The sequence below is a fragment of the Pteropus medius genome, unplaced genomic scaffold (genome assembly GCF_902729225.1).
Source record: "Pteropus medius unplaced genomic scaffold, Ma_sr-lr_union100, whole genome shotgun sequence".
NCBI classification, from domain to species: Eukaryota; Metazoa; Chordata; class Mammalia; order Chiroptera; family Pteropodidae; genus Pteropus; species Pteropus medius.
Genome location: NW_024344437.1, coordinates 898,498 through 910,795, shown reverse-complemented (window position 1 = coordinate 910,795; position 12,298 = coordinate 898,498). Strand labels below are relative to the sequence as shown.

The following is a 12,298-nucleotide window of genomic DNA, read 5'->3' as shown; positions in this document are numbered from 1 at the left end:
TAGATCATCCAAAAAGAAAGTCAATAAGGAAATACCAGCCTTAAAGGATATATTAGACCAGATGCATTTAGTCAATATTTATAAAACTTTCCATCTTAAAACAATAAAATATAGATTCTTCTCAAATTCCCATGAAATATTCTCAAAGATAGACCATATGTTGGGGCACAAAATCAATCTCAATAACTTTAAGATTAAAAATATTAAAAAAAAAAACCCTGTATTTTCTGACCACAACAGTATGAAAAAAATTCACTACAAGAAGAAAGCAAAAACAAAAAACAAAAAACCCACAAATATGTTGAGATTAAAAAACATTCTACTGAACAACTACTGGATAAAAAAAGAAATAAAAGAAGAAATTAGAAAATATATAAAGACAAATGAAAATAAGACATACCAAAATTTAGAGGATGCAGCAAAAGTTGTATTAAGTGATAGGCATTACAAGCCTACCATAAAAAAGAAAAAAGAATCTCAAATAAACAGTCTAATATTACATTTAAAAGAATTAGGAAAAAAATAACAAATGAAGCCAAAAGTCAGTAGAAGGAAGAAAATAATAAAAATTAAAGTAAAATTAAATAAAATGGAGAACAAAAAGGCAATAGAAAAAATTCTTGAGATAATTATGCTAAGGACAATAAGTCAAACAGAAAAATTTTACAACTGTTTCATTTCACTCGTGTGGGATATAAAACTGAAAGCAACAAAAAAAAATGACAAACAAACAAAGACTCATGGACACAGACAGTGGATTAGTGGTCAGTCATCAGAGGGGAGGGGAGAAGGGGGTGTTAGATAGGGGTAAAAAGTGTTCTATATCTGGCAACAGAAGAAAATTTAATGTTGGGTGTTGAACACACAATGCAATATACATATAATAAGATATACTGTAGAATTGTACATTTGGAAGATATTAGATTTATTAAACAATGTCATATCAATATTTTTTAATAAAAAAGATAAAGAAAGAAAGAAAGAAAGAAGGAAGGAAAGGAAGGAAATAGAAGGAAGGAAGGAAGGAAGGAAGAAAGAAAGAAAGAAAGAAAGAAAGAAAGAAAGAAAGAAAGAAAGAAAGAAAGAAAGAGAAAGAAAGAAAGAAAAGAAAAGAAAAAATAATGAAACAAAGAGTTGTTTTTTTTAAAAAATAAATAAAAATGACAAACTTCTGGCTAGACTCATTAAGTAAAAAAAAGAAAAGACTCAAATAAATAAAATCAGAAATGAAAGAGAAGTTATAACAGACACCATAGAAATATAAACAATTACATAAAAATATTATGAAAAACTGTATGCTACCAAATTTGATAACCTAGAAAAAAACAGACAAGTTCTTAGAAGTATATAACCTTCCTATACTGAACCTTGAAGAATGAGAAAACCTAAATATACCAATCACTAGTAAGAAAATTGAAATAGTAACCAAAAATCTCCTAAAAGAAAAAAATCCAGGACCAGATGGCTTTCTGGTGAATTCAAACAAATATTCAAAGAAGATTTAATACCAACCCTTTTATTTCTAACTTATTCCAAACATTACTTTGATACCAAAATCAGACAAGAACACACAAAAAAAATTACAGGCCAACATCTCCAATGATTATAGATGCAAAAATCCTAAAGAAAATACTAGTGAATCAAAAACAACAATACATTGAAAGGATAATACATCACAGTTAAGTGAGGCTCATTCCAAGGATGCAAGGATGGTTCAATATATGCAAACAAATCAATATGATACATTACATTAACAAAATACGAGATATGAATCTTATGATTATATCATAGATGCAGAAAAATCATGTGACAAGATACAGCATCCATTTATGATTGAAACACTTATGAATGGTTATAGGAAAAAACACTTAAAATGGTTATAGAAGGAAAACACCTCAACATAACAAATGACATATGATAAATTCTCTGCTAATATTGTACTCAACGGTGAAAAACTAAAAGCTTTTCCTCTAAGATCAGGAACAAGGCATAAATGCCCACTCTCACCACATCATTCAACATATTACTTGTCAATTAGGTAAGAAAGAGAAATAAAAGGCATCCAAATTGGGAATATGGAAGTAAAACTGTCACTATTTGCATAGAACATAATTCTGTATATAGAAAACTCTAAAGACTCCACAAAAAGATTGAGACAATAAACAAATACACTAAAGTTGCAGGATACAAAATTAATATACAAAACTCAATTTCTTTTCTTTTTTTTTAATTTTTTTTTTAAACATCTACAGAACCTGATATTCTTAGGTGGTCTCCCATCCAAATACTAACCAGGCCCGACTCTGCTTAGCTTCCAAGATCAGATGAGATAGGGCATGTTCAGGGTGGCATGGCTGTAGACTCAATTTCATTTTTATATACTAACAATAAAATATCAGAAAATGAAATGAAGAATACAATATCAATTACAACTGCAACAAAATAAATAAAATGGGTAGGAATACATTTAACAAAGGAGTTGAAGGACCTGTATACTGAAAGCTACAAGACATTGTTTAAAGAAAATGAAGACACAAAGAAATGAAAAGATATTCCATGTTCATGGAGTAGAAGAATTAGCATTATTAAAATAGTCTTATTACCTAAAGCAATATACATATTTAGTGCAATCCCCATCAAAATCCCAATGGCATTTTTCAATGAAATACAACAAAAAAAATCTTCATATTTGTATGGAACCACAAAAAGACTTAGAATATCCAAAGCAATTCTGAGGAAGAAAAAAAAAAAAATGGAGGAAACACATTCCCTGACTTCAAACTACCACAAAGCTACATCAAAAAGTATTGTTTTAGTAGAAAAACATACAGACCAATGAAATAGAATTGATAGCCCAAAAATAAACCCACACATATACGGACAACTTATTTTTGATAAAGAAACCAAAAACATGTAATGAATAAAGAAAGCCTCTTCAATAACTGGTTCTGAAAACCTTGGAAAGCCACATGCAAAAGAATGAAACTAGACTTCTATAAGATACTGTACACAAAAATTAACTAAAAACACAGTAAAGACTTGAATATAAGACCTGAAACAATAAAATACATAGAAGAAAACATAAGCTTTAAACTTATAGACCTTAGTCTCAGAGAGTTTTTTGTGAATATTATCCAGAAGTCAAGGAAAGTAAAAGTAAAAACAAAAATAAGTGGGATTTTATCAAACTAAAAAGCTTCTACACAGCAAAAGAAACCATTAGCAAAACACAAAGTAAATGCCACCAAATTGGAGAAGACAGTTGCAAATGATTACTTCAATAAGTAGCTACTGTCCAAAATATATAAAGAACTATACAACTCAACACCACCAACAACAAAAATCTGATTTAAAAATTGTCAGAGGACCTGTATAGATACTTTTCCAAGAAAGACACAAATATGGCCAACAGATATATTAAAAAATGCTGAACATCACTAGCTGTTAGGAAAATGGAAATCAAAACTACAAGGAGCTACCAATTCTCACCTTTAGAATGGCTATTATTAATAAGACAAGCGCTAACAAGTGTTAGAGAGGATTTGGAGAAAAAGGAACACTTGCACACTGCTGGTGGGAATATAAATTGATGCAACCACTTTGGAAAACAGTATGGAGTTTCCTCAATAAAAACGTAGGGACATATGTGTCCCTATGTTTATTGAAGCATTATTCACAATAGCCAATATATGGAAACAACCTAAGTGTCCTTTGATGGATATCTAGATAAAGATGTAGTACATACATATATAAAATTAAATACTTCTCAGCCATAAAAAAAGATAAAACATTGCCATTTACAACATGGACCGATCTTGAGAATCTCACGTTAAGTAAAATTAACAACAAAAAAAACCGCTTAAGAACTTTATGATTATGATTTCACATACAAAGAAACTCAATAGTATGCCCTATTCAATGAGAATATAAATTATTGAGGAAGTCCAAACACTGGACTCTCTAAAAAAGACTTTAAATATATATATATTAAATATGCTCAAAGATCTAGAGGAAATCTTGGGAATTAAACTAAAAGAAATAAGGAGAACAAATATACGAACAAATAGACTATCAATAAAGACAGAGAGATTATAAAAAGTAACTAAATGAAAATTCTCAAGCTGAAAAGTACAATAATTGAAGTAAAAACAAATTCAATAACAGGGATTCAATAACAGACTTGAGCATACAAAAGAAATCATCAGTAATCTTGAATACAGGGCAATTGATAGTATACTGTTGGAGAAGTAAAAGAAAAAAAAATTGAGAAAATGAACAGATCCTAAGGAGACTATGAGACATTATCAAGCATAACAACATACACATAATAAAATTTGCAGAAAAAGAAGAAAGAAGCAGACATAATATTTGAAGAATAAATGGCCATAACTTCCCAAATTTAATGAATTACATGAATCTACACAGCTAAGAAGACATCAAATTAGGATAAATTCAAAAAGATCTACATCAAGACATATAAAAATCATATTGCCTAAAACCAAAGAAAAAGAATCTTGATAGCAATAAGACAGAAGTGAGTTGCAACTTACAAAGGATCCTCAAAAAGATTAATGGCTTATATCTTTTAAAAAATGTAAAGTCCAGAAGGCACTGGGATGATATATTTAAAGTGTTAAAAGAAAAGAAAAAAATCTGTAAAACAAGAATTATATATTTAGAAAAATTGTCTTCAAAAATGAAGGGGGAATTAAGACATTTCTAAATAAACAACAATTGAGTAAGCTTTTTACTAGTAGACTTTCCCTAAAATAGATGCTAAATAGAGTCCATCAGGTTGAAATAAAAAGATACTTGAAAGCAACATGAAGCTACTTGAAGAAATAATATCAGTAAGGTAAACACATAAGACTGAGATGCGGTGCCCACCTGTGTCTACACATTGGGTGTGGAAGAAGTCTTGACGTGGGAATGATGGCTTCTGCTAGAACTTGTCTCAACAAGGATCACTCTTAATAACTTTTTAAAAGCAGAGTTGTATCTCATAAATGCTTTGGCAGAAAAATAATCCATCAAATACCATGAACAACCAAGGCGAAAAGGCAGCTCAGAAAGAAAAAAAAAATCACCAGAGAATAAAATTAGAGATATAGAAATGTGTATTTAAAAGACAGAGAATTCAAAATTGTAGTTATGCAAAACTCAACAAGATGCAAGAAAGTTCTAATCGACAGGTTAATGAACTCAGAACCAAAATCATAAACAACAGGAATACTTTACCAAAGAGACTGAAACTTTTAAAAAAAAAATAGAAATTCTAGAGCTGAAATTGCAAACTTAGGAGATAGAGCTGACCAGATGGAGGAAAGAATTTGTGACATTGAAGGCAAAAATCTGGAAATGAGGTAGATGGAAGAAGAGAGAGACTTGAGAGAGAAAAAAAGAAAAGCTCTGCAAGAACTATCTGACACCATCAAAAAAGCAATATAAGAATAACAGGCACACCAGAAAAAGAAGAGAGGGAGAAGAGAACAGAGAGCCTATTCAAATAGTCAACAAAAACTTCTCAAACCTATGAAAAGAACTGGATCTTCAAACCCCAAAAGCAAACAGAACACCTAATTATCTCAATCCAAAAAACCTTCTTTGAAACACATTATATTAAAACTTTCAAAAATTAATGAAAAAGAAAGAATTCTCAAGGCAACCAAGGAAAAGTTGATAACTCGTAAAGAAAAATGCAATAGATTATCATCAAACTTTTCAGCAGAAACAATATAAGTTAGAATGGAGTAGATCAAATACTCAAACTATTAAAAGAAAGAAATTACCAGCCAAGAATAATATATTCAGCAAAGATCTCTTCAGATATGAAGAAAAAATAAAGACCTTTTTAAGACATACAGGAGCAGAGGAAAATTTTCCAAAACAAGGCCTGCATTAGAGGAAATACTGAAGGGGTTATTTTATCTGAAACAAAAAGACAAAAAGAAACAAAACTGTGAATAAGATGACTAGGAGAAAACTGCAACCCTTATTCAGAGTAGAGTATTATAAACTTAAATACAATGGTTACATAATGGTTAAAAGAGGTAAAACATTTTAAAAAGAGAAGGTAATAGCTACTGCAACTCACACTCACAGCAAAAAATAGGGATATTTTGAGACAATAAAAACAGAAAAGGAGAGGAAATAAAAGTCTCAATTTGCAGAAGGGAATGGAGATAAGATGAATGCAGAATAAAAAGGAATACTGTATATATGAAACTTACTTTTATATAAACTTAATGGTAACCACAAACAAAAAAGATCCAAAACTGAGACACATAACATAAAATAAGAGGGAATAGAGGGAAATATCATAGAACACCACACTAAAATAACAGACAGAAACACAAGGGCAAAGAAACAATTCAGACAGTTACCAGAAAGCAAAAGATAAAATGGCTACAGGAAAACATCATGTTTCAATAATCACCATCAATGCAAAGAAACTTAACTCGCCAATAAAAAGGCACAGAGTATCAGACTAGATCAAAGCACAAAGCCCAACCAATGGTGCCTTCAAAAGACATATTTCAGCTACAAGGACAAATATGGACTCAGAGTGAAAGGGTATAAAAAGATACTCCTCAAAAAAATGGCATACAGAGAAAAGTGGGTGTAGCTGTACTTATATCTGATGAAATAGACTTCAAGATAAAAATGGTAATGAGAAACAAAAAAGGACACTTCATAATGATAAAGAAGACCATACATCAAGAAGACATAACACTTATCTGTATTTATGCTCCCAATCAGGGAGCACCAATATATATAAAGTAGTAACTCGACAGACTTAAAGGGAGAAACTGACAAAACACAATTATAGTAAGAGACCTAAATACCCCACTATTAGCTGTGAAAAGGTCGTTCAAACAGAAAATCAATAGAAAATATCATCCTTAAATGACACATTAGATTACTTGGATATAATAAACATTTAGAGAGCCTTTCATTCCAAAACATCAGATCACACATTCTTCACTAGTGTATATGGGACATTCTCAAGGGTAGACCATATGTTGGGACATAAACTAGCCTCAACAAATTTAAGAATATTGAAATCATACCAAGCATATCCTCTGACAGTAATGTTCTGAAAGTGGTGATCAAGCGTAAAAAGACAACAGAAAAACCACAAATAAGTGGAGATTAAACAACATGCTACTAAAGAATGACTAGGTCATAGAAAAAAAAAGGGGAGGACAGATCTGGAGATACATAGAAAAAAATAAGAAAGTACAACATATCAAAACCTTTGGGAAACAGTAAAAGCAGTAATAAGAAGAAAGTTCATATCATTACAGGTGTATTTCAAGAAACAAGAATGATCCCAAATAAACAACCTAATATTGCATCTCAAAAAAACTGAAAAAAGAAAATGAAGCCCAAAGTCAGCAGAAGGAAGGTAATAATAAAAATTAGAGCAGAATTAAATAACATTGAAAACAAAAATACAATAGAAAAAAATAATGCAACAAAGAGCTTGCTCTTTGAAAAGGTCACTAAAATTGGCAAACCCTTGGCTAGCCTCACTAAGGAAAAAAGAGAAAATACACAAATAAACAAAATCAGAAATGAAAGAGAAGTTATGACAGATAATTTCTCTTTTTTATACCACCAAATTACAAAAGATCATACAAGAATACTACAAAAAATCATATGCCACCAAATTTAATAACCTAGAAGAAATGGACAAGTTCTTAGATATATAAAACCTTCCTAGACTGAATTATGAAGAACTTAAAATCTAAATAGACCAATCAATAGTAAGAAAATTAAAGCAATCATCAAAACATTCCAAAACATAAAAGTCCAGACTGAAGGGTTTCATCAGTGAATTCTACTAAACATTCAAAGAAAATTTAATACTGGTTCTTCTCAAACTTCTGTAAAACATAGAGAAGAGAAAATATTTTCTAATTCATTTTGAGAGGCCAACATTACCCTGATACTAAAACCTGTTAAAAAAATAACACAAAAGAAAAAAACTATAGAAATATATCTCATGAAAACAGATGCGAAAATCCTAAATAAAATACTAGCAGATCTAATATAATAAAAAGATTACACACCATGATCAATTGAGCTTCATCACAGAGTTACAGGGATGGTTTAATATATGCAAATCAATTAATGTAATATGCCACATAAACAAAATAAAGAATAAAAATTATATAATCATGTCAATAGGTGCAGAAAAAGCATTTGACAAGGTACAGCATCCATTTATGATTAAAAGACTTAATAAAATGGGTATAGAAGGAAAGTACCTCAATATAATAAAGGCCATAGATGACAAATCCTCAGCTAACATCATACTTAATGGTGAAAAGCTAAAAACCTTCCTTATAATATAAGGAACAAGACAAAGCTGTCCACTATCACTGCTCTTATTCAATATAGTATTGGAAGTCCTAGCTAGAGCAATCAGGCAAGAGAAAGAAATAAAAGGCACCCAAATAGGGAATGAAAAACTCAAATTGTCACTCTTTGCAGATGAGATGGTTTTCTATCTAGAAAACCTAATGACTTCACTAAAAATTATTAGAAATAATAAACAAATACAGTAAATTTTTAGGATACGAAATCAATGTACAAAATCCATAGTGTTCCTATATTCAACAATAAATTTTCAGAAAAAGAAATGAAAAAAACAATTCCTTTTGCAATTGCAACAAAAAGAATAAACTACGTAGGAATAAATCTAATGAAGCATGTAAAGTACTTATACACTGAAAACTGTAAGACATTATTAAAAGAAAACTAAAGAAAACACAAAGAAATGGAAAGATATTCCATGTGTGTGAATTGGAAGAATCTACATAGTTAAAATCAACAGTGTATTACCTAAACTGTTATACAGATTTAATGTAATCCCCATCAAAATTCCAATGGCAATCTTTAAAGAAATAGAACAAAAACATGTCAAGTTTGTATGGAAGCAAAAAAGACTCCAAATAGCCAAAGCAATCCTGAAGATAAAAAACAAGGCCAGCAGTATCACTCTGCCTGACATCGAGTTATACTACAAAGCATTGATAATTAAAACAGACTGGTATTGGCACGCAGACTAATGGAACAGAATTGAGAGTTTAGAGGTAAATCCTCATATGTGGGCAAATAATTTTCAAAAAAGGAGTCAAAAACATACACAAAGAAGAAAATATAGGTATTAAACACATGGACCTTGGATTTAGGGAGGATTTTATGCATTTGTCCTCAAAGTCAAGGGAAGTAAAAGCAAAAATAAATAAATAGGACTATATCAAACTAAAAAGCTACCGCACAACAACAGAAACCATTAAGTTGAAGAGGCAACAATCAACAGAAGAACAAATTTGTATACAACACTTTTGACATGGAAATAATATAGAAAATATACGAAGAAAGCATATAACTCAACAGTAAAAAAATAAACAAACAATCTAATTAAAAAATAGGCAGAGGACCTGAACAGACACTTTTCCCAAGAAGACATACAAATGGCCAACAGACCTAAGACGAGATGCTCAACTTTACTAGCTAGAAAGAAAATGCAAATCAAAACCATAATTAGACATGACTTCACACCTGTTATAATGGTTATCATCAACAAGACAAGTAATAACAAGTGTTAGAGGGGTTAGAAGAAATAGGAACCTTCATACACTGCTGAAGGGAATGTAAATTAGTATAACCACTATGGAAACCAGTTTGGAGATTTCTCAAAAAACCTAAGAATATAATTACCATATGACCCGGCAATCCCTCTTCTGAGTACCCCAAAAAACTTGAAAACATTTATCAACAAAGATATATGCACCCCGATGTTCATAGCAGCATTATTCACAGTGGCCAAGATGTGGAAACAACCAAAGTGCCCTTTGATAGTTGATTGGGTAAAGATGTGGTACATATATTCAATGGAATACCACTCAACCATAAGAAAAGATGAAATACCGCTATTTGCAACAACATGGATGGATCTTGAGATTATTACGCTAAGCAAAATGAATCAGATAGAACAAGTTGAGAACCATATAATTGCACTCATATATGGGATATAAAACTGAAAGCAAAGTATGACAAAGAAAGAAAGACTTATGGACATGGACAATAGATTAGTGGTTACCAGAGGAAAGCAGGGAAGAGGGGAAGGTACACAAGAATAAAGAGAGTCAAATATATGGTGACAGAAGGAAATTTAACTTTGAGTGAACACACAATACGATATACATATGACATGAATTGTACACTTGAAACCTATATAATTTTATTAATCAATGTCACCTTAATGCATTTAATTATAAATAAATAAAAATAATAAAATACATTTTAAAGAATGTTAAGTGTCTTTATTTCAGTCCAGGATACGCCTAAATATCTCATATACAGGATACTACTTAATTATACATTTTACCTCTTCTTAAAATTTGTCTTACAAGAAATTTAAATCATTTTTGCTTATATTTCTTCAGTTTTGTGTCTGTGCCATATATCAAGCCACTTAAAACAGAAAACACAAGATATTCACTGTATTGCTTATGTAATCTGTCAAATTGTACCCTCCAAATCCATAAAATATGAACACTAAAATTTATAACATCTCTGGGCAAAATAACTAATATCTATTGATTGTTCTGCTTTCTCTGTCTTAGATTAGTTATTGCGTTGGTCTTCAAATAGAGCCAGATGAATTACATAGCCTTTCCTTCTTGATGATAAGCATTGTCTCTCTCCAAAAAACAGTAGCTCCCACACCAAATATACATTTTATTAATAAAGTTATTTTTGAGATTTGAGACCAGTAGCAGATAGATTAAGTCGTTCTCAACAAAAACTCTATTTTTTTTCATATATACTTGGAATAAAATCCCAAGTCATTATCAATGGTGGCAATGCTTCTATCTCTCTAGCTATATCTTTATAAGACTCCCTACAGAGTCTCACAGTGGCTGAAAATTTTTAAAATGTTTTCAAACACAGACCTTAGGGCTTTCCAAACACAGGGACTGGCATTGTCTTCTCCCAGAGAGCTTCACTTAGCTTTGACCCGCAAATGTTACCAACTCAGAGAGGCAGTTCCTGTTCACTTCAGGGAAGGTTCTTCTTTCCATCTGCTAAACACGAGATGGCTTTCATTAATTATTTCGCATTGCTTTTCTCAACAATACATATTTTAATCTATTTTCTATTTTATTCTTTTTTTTGGGCAGTCAGCAGATGGCTATCTGGTCTAAGGACCTTGTCAGCTCACAATCCCTTATTATTTTTTTACACCTACGGCACCTAGTCTTCCTAGGTGATCTCCCATCCAAGTACTAACCAGGCCTGACCCTGTTTAGCTTCCAAGATCAGACGGGATCAGGCTTGTTCAGGGTAGCATGGCCGTGGACTCTATTTTATTCTTGTCATTCCTTTTTCCCCACCATCTACACAAAGTTATAATTCATGAGCATAATTTTTAAATTTCATCATAATGCCTGACAGACAATTATTTTATAATATATTTTTGAATAAATAATAACTGATAAATAAATGAATAATGATCATAATGATGATAAATAAATGAAAATAATTTTTAGGCTCCCTTTTTTTTCTTCACTTGCTTTCAATAACTTAAGCTTCAACCTATGCAACAAATTGGTTCACATTTTTACCTCTCTCAATAGTATGCCTTGTATAAATTCTTTTTCATTTCTTCGTGCTATTTTGCTAACACATTTAGTTGTGACTTGGGTATCCTCTTCCATCCATTTTCTTGATATTAAAACTTCTATTTTCCAAAGGCCAATTCTGTTATTTTTATAAATGAATATAATCTCTTTCTTAAGAGGCCTCTAATATCAATCATTAAATTAATATTTTGCTGCCACACCAAACCGGATAACCAATGTCCTTCTGGTAGCATTTACCCAAAGAAAAAAAGCTTTACTTTCATTTATTTGAATTACTTTTGAAACATTCTAAAATATTTTTAAAGTTTAGCTATTTTCTCCTTTAGAATTAATAATAATATTTCTTATACTTCTAATATATATACTATAATAGTGAAAAATATAAAAACATAATGACTTCATAAAGTCCAGTATTATTAAAATTTTATTTTATAACTCCACTTTTTGTGTCCTACATGATTTAAAAGACAAATGAATCAAACGATTATTTAAAATTTATGTTAAAGGGTACACTATGAATAAAAATGTAGATTTTAATAACAACAGCATAGAGGATAAACTGAAGTTGTAGAGTGCAAAGTTTTTAAATGTATTTGAAGCTAAATTGTTATCAATCCAACTTAGATTATTAGCAATTT

At 30.6% G+C, this 12,298-nt stretch overlaps 2 pseudogenes; both read right to left on the bottom strand.

The window, feature by feature from the left end:
- Positions 1 to 2,243: 2,243 nt before the first annotated feature.
- On the bottom strand, positions 2,244 to 2,362 carry LOC120610778 (uncharacterized; annotated as a pseudogene).
- An 8,897-nt stretch (positions 2,363 to 11,259) lies between these two features.
- On the bottom strand, positions 11,260 to 11,378 carry LOC120610777 (uncharacterized; annotated as a pseudogene).
- Positions 11,379 to 12,298: the final 920 nt, after the last annotated feature.